Genomic DNA, 8997 nt, shown 5'->3' on the forward strand with positions numbered 1-8997 from the left:
ACCTTGAAGGATTGGTGTAAAAGAGTGCTCTGCTCAGGGCTTTTTTTGGGTTCTCTCCTTGGTCATTTTTGACCATATACCTTCATACCCCTTTCTTTTCTCATGTGTTCCTAAAGCCCAAGATCTGTGGGGAGGGTCTCTGTATGTAATAAACTCTTCGCTGGTTTATGCAGAGGAAAAGAAGGGATTTCCACGCGGAAACACAGACAAATGGACAAAGCTCCAGCATGGACAAATCTCTTTGAGTGTCCAATAGAGGCTGAAACAGGTGGCAGAAAGTGTGGAATGGAAGGTGACCAGCTGGATTTGAGTGTTTGAGTGGCTTATTCCTGTCATCTCCTGTACAATAAGCTGATAGTAAGGAAACAGCCAGTCTTTCCAAATCTAGACTAAAGTGGAAGGTGTTGAACTCAATGCCTGCTTTCCCTAATATTTAATTTCTGAGTTTCAACAGCCTTTTGATTACAGAAGAGAAATATCAGAGGAATTTTGAACTTGAATGAGCAGATAATTAGAAAATAAACCATCACAATGGCATTTCTTCAACTTTGTTTTTTCAGATCACCTTAATTTTTCTTCAAAACTTTCATGAGTAAAGTATAAATTTTAAACTTATATGTGCTACCCCAAAACAATGGGGAAAGGTAAATTTGCTGTATACAAACATTCATTTAGTAATCTGAATAACTGGTACTGAAGGTACTGAAACTGGACATCTGCTAAAAGAGCAAGAGTAAGCTTGACAATCCCTCAAGATAACTTTTCAGCATTTTCAGCAGTGTAGCAGGAAGGAATGGGTGTTTCCATGACTTTTCCTTGTGCCAGTGTGACACAGGCAGGTGCAGAAGGTTGGAAGAGCATATCAACAGCTTAAAGCAACTTTTGCCAACTTTCTGTGTGCAAGAGGCCAGAATCCTTTGTTTTCTATCCTTAGGCACCATGCAGGCATCCTGTAGACACAACTGAAAATTCAGTATAATACAGGGGAGAAACTGAAAGACTTCTCACCCTTTGCACTGGCTATGAGTTCCATGTTGCTCAAAGGATTCTTTTTTCTTTTTTCTTTTCTTTTTTTTAGTAGTATCTGTGACTGTCAATGGAACACACTCTGAATGGTATTTACTTTTCAAAACTGTGCAAGCTTGGGAAATGCTGCATTTAAAAAGCCAATAGAGCCATCTAGTGTTTAAAAATTACAGTTCCATGGGATTTGGGCTTATTTGTGCAAGAGTAACAGGTATGATCTTCATGGTCAGAGAAGGAAAACAATTCATAATGTTTCATATTAATCCCTGACAGCTCCTGATTCTTACAAAATGTTCAGTTATGGGTGCTAGAACTGGCAGTGTTAAATTGCAATTTAAATTAATTAAATTGCAGATGCAATTGTGGAGGTTTCTGTTACTTCACTAGAGACACGCAAGCCTGGACAAAAAGGTTTTCTTGTATTTATGCTCAACCACTTTCATATATCATATTTTTCAGTTATATGTTTTCATTTCTGCTTGGCATTTAGACCCTTCCAATACCTGTGCTGCTCCCTTGCCTGCTGCTTCAGAGCACGCACACAGGACACGCTCACAATTTACATTGATTTTTTTTCCTCATAATTTCTTGTGCTGAGCTCAGATATAATTGCTCAGCATTTGTCATCCTCAGTCCTTTCCCCCATTACATATTCACGTGGTCATTTTCTGCATTTGTGGGTAGCTTCTATAAGGAAACAGAATTTTTATAGTTACTGCTTAAATAATTGGGCTGGCTTTATTCTTCTTTGTAACCTAGGAAGGTGAGTGCAGATCAACTACCCAACAAAAAGGCAAAAGAGAATTTTGCTGCCCTATGGAGAAAAAAGCTGAGGTGAAAGCAGAGACTGAGCCAAACTATCAGCTTCTGCTGGCATGGCAGATATAGGACAGAGGACAAGAAGTGTCACACCAGGAAGAGTCACTGATGTTTCTGAGACAAACCACCTTTTCCTGGGTCCATGACTGAAGTCAGTACCCCATAATCATTCTTCTTTTTCCCTTTCTTTTTTTTTTTTTTTTTTTTTTCCCTGTCCAAGTCTAGTCTAACCATACAGATTTCTTAGACATAATTCAGTGATTAATTTAAATTCTGATGTCCATTTAGCAATCTAAAAGATGTATAATTCAAAGGTAGGGCAGGCTTTGGGTGTGGGAGCTGACCTGACCCAGCTTTGGATGTTTGAAAGATAGTGGCTAAATTTAACTTGGTGTTCTAAGATTCTTTATAGTCCATAAGAGGAAGCAAAAAAAGGGTTTATTTTGATCTCTACCTAGGTGCCTAAGAATGCTGGAGTCAATCCCACATGGCCAGCAGTAACTACTGAAAATCAGTTGCTTACCAGGAATCTCAGAGTGAGTCAGAGTTATCGTAGCTCTTTTGGAAGCTACTTCTGGATGGCCATGTTAGGCAGGAGGGGCATGATTCTAAGAATCACTTAACAGATGGATTCTTTTTAGTAGTTGCCCAGTGTGGTCAGGAAAATAAACCGAGTCTGGTGCTTTATAAACCTGTTTTGGTTATTATTGGTGGTTATTTTGCCCACTATACATTTTAAGTTTTTTGAAATCAGAGCTTCATCACTGATAATATTGCCAAAAGTCAAAATTAAGGCCCTGATAATACCACAGTGCATTATTTCTGTGTTATATTTACTGAATCCCTTCAAAGGGACTATCATATTATTACTGTGACCTCAAAAAAATGTTAGTCTTGTTTAATCATTAGAAAAAAGAGCTGGAGGCCAGAAAGTTTATAATATCACAGTTAGGGACAGAGGAGAGCCAACAGTGTGGTTCATAGAAAAGAGACCAGAAAAGACCTGTCTGAGTCAGTGGGGTGTTTCCATTTTCCCCAGCTGATGTAGTGCACAAACCCATGACATATCCAGTTTCCCCAAACTTCCAGTTACATTAAAGCAGGTCCTTTGCCAAGCTGTCCTCTTTACCAAGCTTCTGTCTACACAAGGAAATCAACTGATAAAGCTCTCATGGCATAAACTGAGCTTTTCTAAAAGAAAAAACTAGTTATTTAAGAGCAAACTATTGTGGAATAGCTTATGCTATGGTGGTTACACCCATCACCTTCCCTGGAGAGAAGAAAGTCCATTATAATATTCTAAACATGAACTCATTGTACACTTTTCCAGCATTTTCTTCAGGACTCTACAAATAGGCAACTTGAAATAATATTCTGAATGGCATTAGTTATCTCTGAACAGTTGACTCCAGAATCCAGTTACATGACTTGGAACGCTTAGCAAAACATTGATTGGAGGCAATTAGAATTAAGAATGAGAAGAAAGAGAAATTAGCAGAGGGAGGAAAACTCCAAAGGAAAGGGAATGAATAGCAACAAAAGGGAAATTGTAAAGAAGAAAATCAAAGTGCAGAATTAACAGTCAAGATGGAAATGTTTCCTCAACTGAGACATGATGGTGGTTGTAAACCTGAGTGAGCTACAGCAGTACAAAAGTATAGGATATCTTCTAGATCTTAATGCCTGGACCCCACTGATATCTATGTGCACCTTGCTGGTTTCAGTGCATCACAGAGTCCGAAATTCAGACAAGCAGTCATTAAACGTGGGATCTGGCCTTCTCTGCAGAATGATTTTTCATATCCCCAATACCAAGGCAATATTTTCCCCGCTGCATGTCTGTGTTTGTTCTGCCAGCCTTTTCACTGCTTGCTTCACTTATTCCCAATATGCCAAAGCCCAGCTCTGACATTTCACTCTGAGGATCTTTTAAATGAACTGGGTTTTTGGATCAGTTTTGAAGCAGACAGATCAACTTGCTGTTTGTTTCCCTCCCTGTGTCAGACACTTCTGTCCTCTAAGCAGATTTAAATACTGTGACAGATTGAAGGAGAAGAGTGTTGTTTCCAGATGTGTGGCAGGGGCTGTGGAGCAGGAGAAATGACAAGGACCCGAGCTGTGCAACAGGAGCCAACAGGGACAGAACAGGGCAGCAGAGCCTCCTCTCTCAGACCTGCCCTGAGATACTGTGTGAGCTGGTGTGCACGAGTCTGACAGCTTCCCACACCATCCATGGACTGGATTCTCAATCCTTGAAGGAGCAGGAGCTAAAGTGATTTTACAGAAGTGTTGCTTCTTTTATTTTTGTAATTTGAGGGCAGATAAAAGGTTACTTTGATAAAAAAATGCAGTAATATTTGTGATATTTGAGGGAATTTATCTAAGTAATGGAAATTTTTCACCCTGTTTTTAATGTTCAGGTGTGTTTTTAATACCTGTGCATGAATGTGCATCCACATCTGCTAGGAGAGCCTTTCTATCTGAGATTAGGAATAAAAGGGAGTCCTTTGTTTTAAATCTTAATTTGACCAAGTTAGACGAGGAAGTCAGATGAATTTTTTACTCCAAATGTTTCTTCAGGGGAACAAAACTTAAAAAAACTGGAAGCATGGGACAGGAAGTCTGAAGTAGCTGCAAGAAGTTGGACCTGAACAAGTGGACTGGACAGACTCAGCCTGGAGCTTCCAGAGCTGGGTTCTAGATAACTCCAGACAATGTGGTATCTATTTGTAACAGGATGTTTCAAGAAAATACACACTGTATTTCTTGTATTATCTTGGGTTATTCACATGAAAAGCAGTAATGTGCTACAAGTGACATGAAATCCAGCACAGCAGTTTGGGGGGCTCACCTTGGTGCAGTTTGAACAGATCTGTGCACCAAGGGGGAGTAGATTGCTCCACAAAGAATTCCTTTGTGTGAAGTTACCACAACATATAGATTCTCATAGTATTGTGGAGAGAGGTAAAAATGAGAGCTGAGAGCAGTAGGGAGAAAGCAGCAAATCTGAATGAGAAGCTTGTGTGCTATGTAAGAGCGTGTGTGGTTAATAGGTGTCAAGGAAGGTGCTGATTTTCCACCTCTTGATGTTCTCACTTCAAAGCAGTGTACTTTTCTGGAAGCAGTGCTTCAGCTGAACAGAGCCATGGATCTCAGCATAGCAATAAATGGGTAAAATGTAATCGTCTTCACAAACAGGAGTCAAACTCAGAGACCTGTCGTTTCATCCTTCCCTTAAATTCTCTCAGTCTCTGAAATTTCTTAGACAGTTTTGACTTCCTCATCCTAGATTTCATATTGTTTCTTTCTGCCTGTAGTTTAATGTTATAATTTTGTGCCTGAAGGCCAGAGGTGCCTTTTTTCTTCTTGTTCCTTTAACACTAACTCAAAGGCTGAAAACATTCCTGTTTTTCCAAATCTGGAAAAATGCAAAATGGTCATATTACCAAAGGGAGAGAGAGGAGGGAAAAAAAATAGAAAAGGAATACTGTGTACCCAACAAAATAGAGGCAAGAATGCAAGAATGCAGGAATGTAAATGTGCTACAGGCTGTTATTAGGATTTTGGATGCAAAAATAAAACTTAGAAAAGACTGAAGATTTGAAAAAGCATAATACAATCCAATTTATTTAGACTAGAAATTGCCCTCCCTAGATTGCTAAGGTGACAGGAAAAAATATGAAATGAAGATAATCATATTTGTTTTAAGTCTGGCAGTTTCCACTGAAATGCCTATCTCTCTATAATAATTTTTTTTAAGGAAGTGCCTTGGGGAATAACTAGAAAAATGATCTTTATTAAGTGTTCATGGCCATCTGAACTATCCACCCATCCAGTATAAATGTGTTCTGGCAAAACAAGTGTTTGTGTTGCCATGGCCTTTCCCATGATGTTATTTTCTTAAGCAAAAGCATTTTTCTAGCTGAGATCTTAACAAGGACACAGGCAGGGCGCCATGATTCAGTCCTTGAAGAGAAAAATAATGATTTGGAAGGAATGGTGAAGGAAAAAGATGGTCTCAGAGGGGGTAGGACACAAGACTTAGATATCTGGTGTCTCTTTTGCCCAACAGAAGCAGTGATTCCTTCCACTAATCACCCCAGTTATGCAGGAGAGCAATGCAGCCTCCACCAGCCCTGTAAAAACACTGATGAGCCCAGTGCTGAGATTCTCCTGAGGCATCCTCAGGATAGGGAAAATCTTCCTTAAAAATAGCAACTCGATTATTATTTGCTGAGCAAATCTCATGCCTCAGATACAGGCTTCCAAAAATCAGGTCATAGGGCCCAGTGCTGTGCAAAGGTAAAGGGATTCTGCAATATTCTGAAATATTTTCCCAAGGTCTGTGTGGATCCATGTGTTGTGTTTGCAAGGTTTTACTTGTTCTATGTGCTTGGGTTTGGGGTTTTTTCTGCCTTTGTCCTGCAAAATCTCTTTGGGAAGGTGCTGCCTAAGGGTTTCACATTGGTTTCTGTTTTCTGGTGAGTACCTCTGCAAATGAAGGTGATTGTGAAGTTTACTTTGTTTATGGATTTATATTCTGGATTTAGATGAACATCAAATATTTTCAGCATAAAAACAGGTATCAGATCTCATAAGCACTGAACAACATTATTTTAAAGTCACAGTGACTAAAGAAAAACTATTGGGTGCTTACATAAAGTGCACAAAGACAAGGCAGGTGTCAGGTCCCCCTTTCTCTGCATATCTTCCCAAATCCCAGTAATCATCACTTTCTGAGGCAGAGGTCATCTCTGAATCCATCTGCTTCCCGTTCACCAAGGTGCCACAAATTCCTTTTGTGGAATAAAACATCAGAAATGAAGAACAGCAGGACCGAAAGCTGGGGCTTAGCTCTCATAGGGTTTTGATGAGATTTGGGCTTTTTTCTTCCTTCAGCTCCTGTAAGACACCTCTCTCAAACTGCTTTCATAGCCCTGTAGCTCCACAAGTCACATCATATCACATCACACCAGAATATTGATATCATCAAAAAGTGTAAAGGGAACAAGGTCCATGAATGCTGAATGTTGGTCTAAATCCAGTTAAGTATTTGTAGAAGAGAACACATTACCAAAAAACCAAACCAAACAGGAAAAAAACTCAACAAATAACAAGAAATAAAAATAGAGTAGACCTGTAAAAATAGAATAGGCAGAGAGAGAGGGTGAGTTCACATCTCACTGATACATGAACACATCACCATTTTAGCAAACAGGTCAATTACAGAACCATGGCAAAACAAACATGGCAACACGGATCATTTTATTTGTCATTAAATTAAATTAATTAGTGTGACACTAAGTCAACAAATAGCATTTGATATAAAGAATAGAATGTGTTAGAACTCTGCTCCAGAAAGTGTGTAATGTGTTCCCCTAACTACAGAGACTCATTCACTTTCGTGCTCCTGCACTAAAAGTACTTTCAGAAATCCAAAGAACATAGCTCTGCTCCATCCTCTGGGAAGCAATTCCTCAGCCTACCACCTCACAGTAAGTTCTTCCTGCTCAACTCAACACTTACCTGCCATCTCACTGATATTGCTGAAGTATCTTCAATAACACACACTTGGCATCTTTCATATTCATACTCACTGAAAAAAAAAATCACAAGATATCTAATCTGAAGCTAAAAATCCACAGAAAGAACATGAGGAACATGAGCTAAATCCAGTTTGCTTTGTGCAACTAATTCCAATGAAATTAAAAGGCTGTTTAGAGGGGGAAACAAACTTACAGCATTACATAACACCAGTCATGTCTTTTCTTAATAGAACCTTTTGAATTAGATTAGAGAGAAAATTCCAAGTTAAAATTGACTTAATTAAGTCTCCTGCTCTTGCAGTTCAAGGGGGACATGTCTGATGCATGAGGCAATAATGGAGCTGCATGCTCTGGGATGTATCTGGCTCATGACTAAATCCTTAGTGGATTTAGTTGTCACAGTGTGGTGCAGAGAGCTTGCAAGCTCCATTCAGCAAGAAAAGGGTTGACCTGGATAGGGATTCTGGAGCAGAGGGAAAGGGAATGAGCTGCAGGGGATGTTGATGCTGCCAGGAGAGCAGCAAAGATCGCCCAGAATGTAACATCACTTAAAGAGAGGCATTCCTAATTTGATGCTGACAAGAGATGTGGGTGAACAAAAAAAAAAGGAAAGACCTAGAGGCTGGAGATAGGGCTCTAAATTGAGTTTACTGGTGCTTATCTGCTGCTACAGACAGTGACAGTAATTTATAGGTGTGCCTCAGCTGTCAGGAAAAATAAGTTAAAATAACCTATGAAAAATGCAAGCTTGTAAAATAGTACACCTTCAACAAAATGCTGGAGAACAGAAAGTAATTACAATTTACTTCCAAGTATGTATTCTTTTGAAAATTAATAATATATATAATTAATACAGAATTATTAGGAATGACATGCTTTACTGAGGAAATAATGATGAATTTCTGAATATTAGATGTAAGTTATGTGGTTCCTATGATAAAATATTTTAGCTGCTTGGCTTATGAAAGCATTTAGAATTGTCCCAGTTTCTTGACAGGTAAATAATTTATTTAATGCCTTGAAACTATTCTTCCACAACTTGAGGAGAACACACCAGTTCTCAATCCACCTACCCGTTCACTCATCCAGTCCCCACTTCCTGAGTTTGCCTGTGAGGATGTTGTGAGAGACAGTGTCCAAAGCCTTGCTGAAGTGAAGGTAGACAAAATCCTCTGCTCTCCCCTCACCCCTCCAGGCAGTTACTTCATCATAAAAGGCAACCAGGTTGGTCAAGCATGATTCACTCCTAGTGAATCCACCTGATTCCACCTTCTTGTCTTCCCTGTGGGCAGAGATGGCCTCCAGAATGAGGCGCTCTGTCTTCTTTCCAGGGATTGAGGTGAGGATGACTGGCTGGTAGTTCCCTGGGTCCTTCTCCTTGCCCTTTTTGAAGACTGGTGACATTTCTTCCAGTCCTCAGACACCTCTCCTGACCACTGGCACCTTTCAAAGATGATCATGGGCAGCCTCACTATGGGGTCTGCCAGCTCTCAGAACTTGTGGATGCATCCCATCAGGGCCCATGGATTTGTGGATGTCACATTTGCCTAGATATTCTCTAACCCAATCCTCCTTGAGAAAGGGAAGGCCTTTCTTCCAATATTCC

General features: G+C 39.7%; 1 long non-coding RNA gene across 1 annotated transcript; it reads left to right on the plus strand.

Moving 5' to 3' along the window:
• The first annotated feature begins 1785 nt into the window (after positions 1-1785).
• Positions 1786-6362, plus strand: LOC147652388 (uncharacterized). The gene is made up of 2 exons (XR_015288515.1): positions 1786-1996; positions 2304-6362. It is a non-coding gene; the product is annotated as an uncharacterized LOC147652388 (long non-coding RNA).
• Positions 6363-8997: the final 2635 nt, after the last annotated feature.

The sequence above is a fragment of the Cyanistes caeruleus genome, chromosome 6 (genome assembly GCF_971803275.1).
Source record: "Cyanistes caeruleus chromosome 6, bCyaCae1.hap1.1, whole genome shotgun sequence".
Lineage (NCBI taxonomy): Eukaryota > Metazoa > Chordata > Aves > Passeriformes > Paridae > Cyanistes > Cyanistes caeruleus.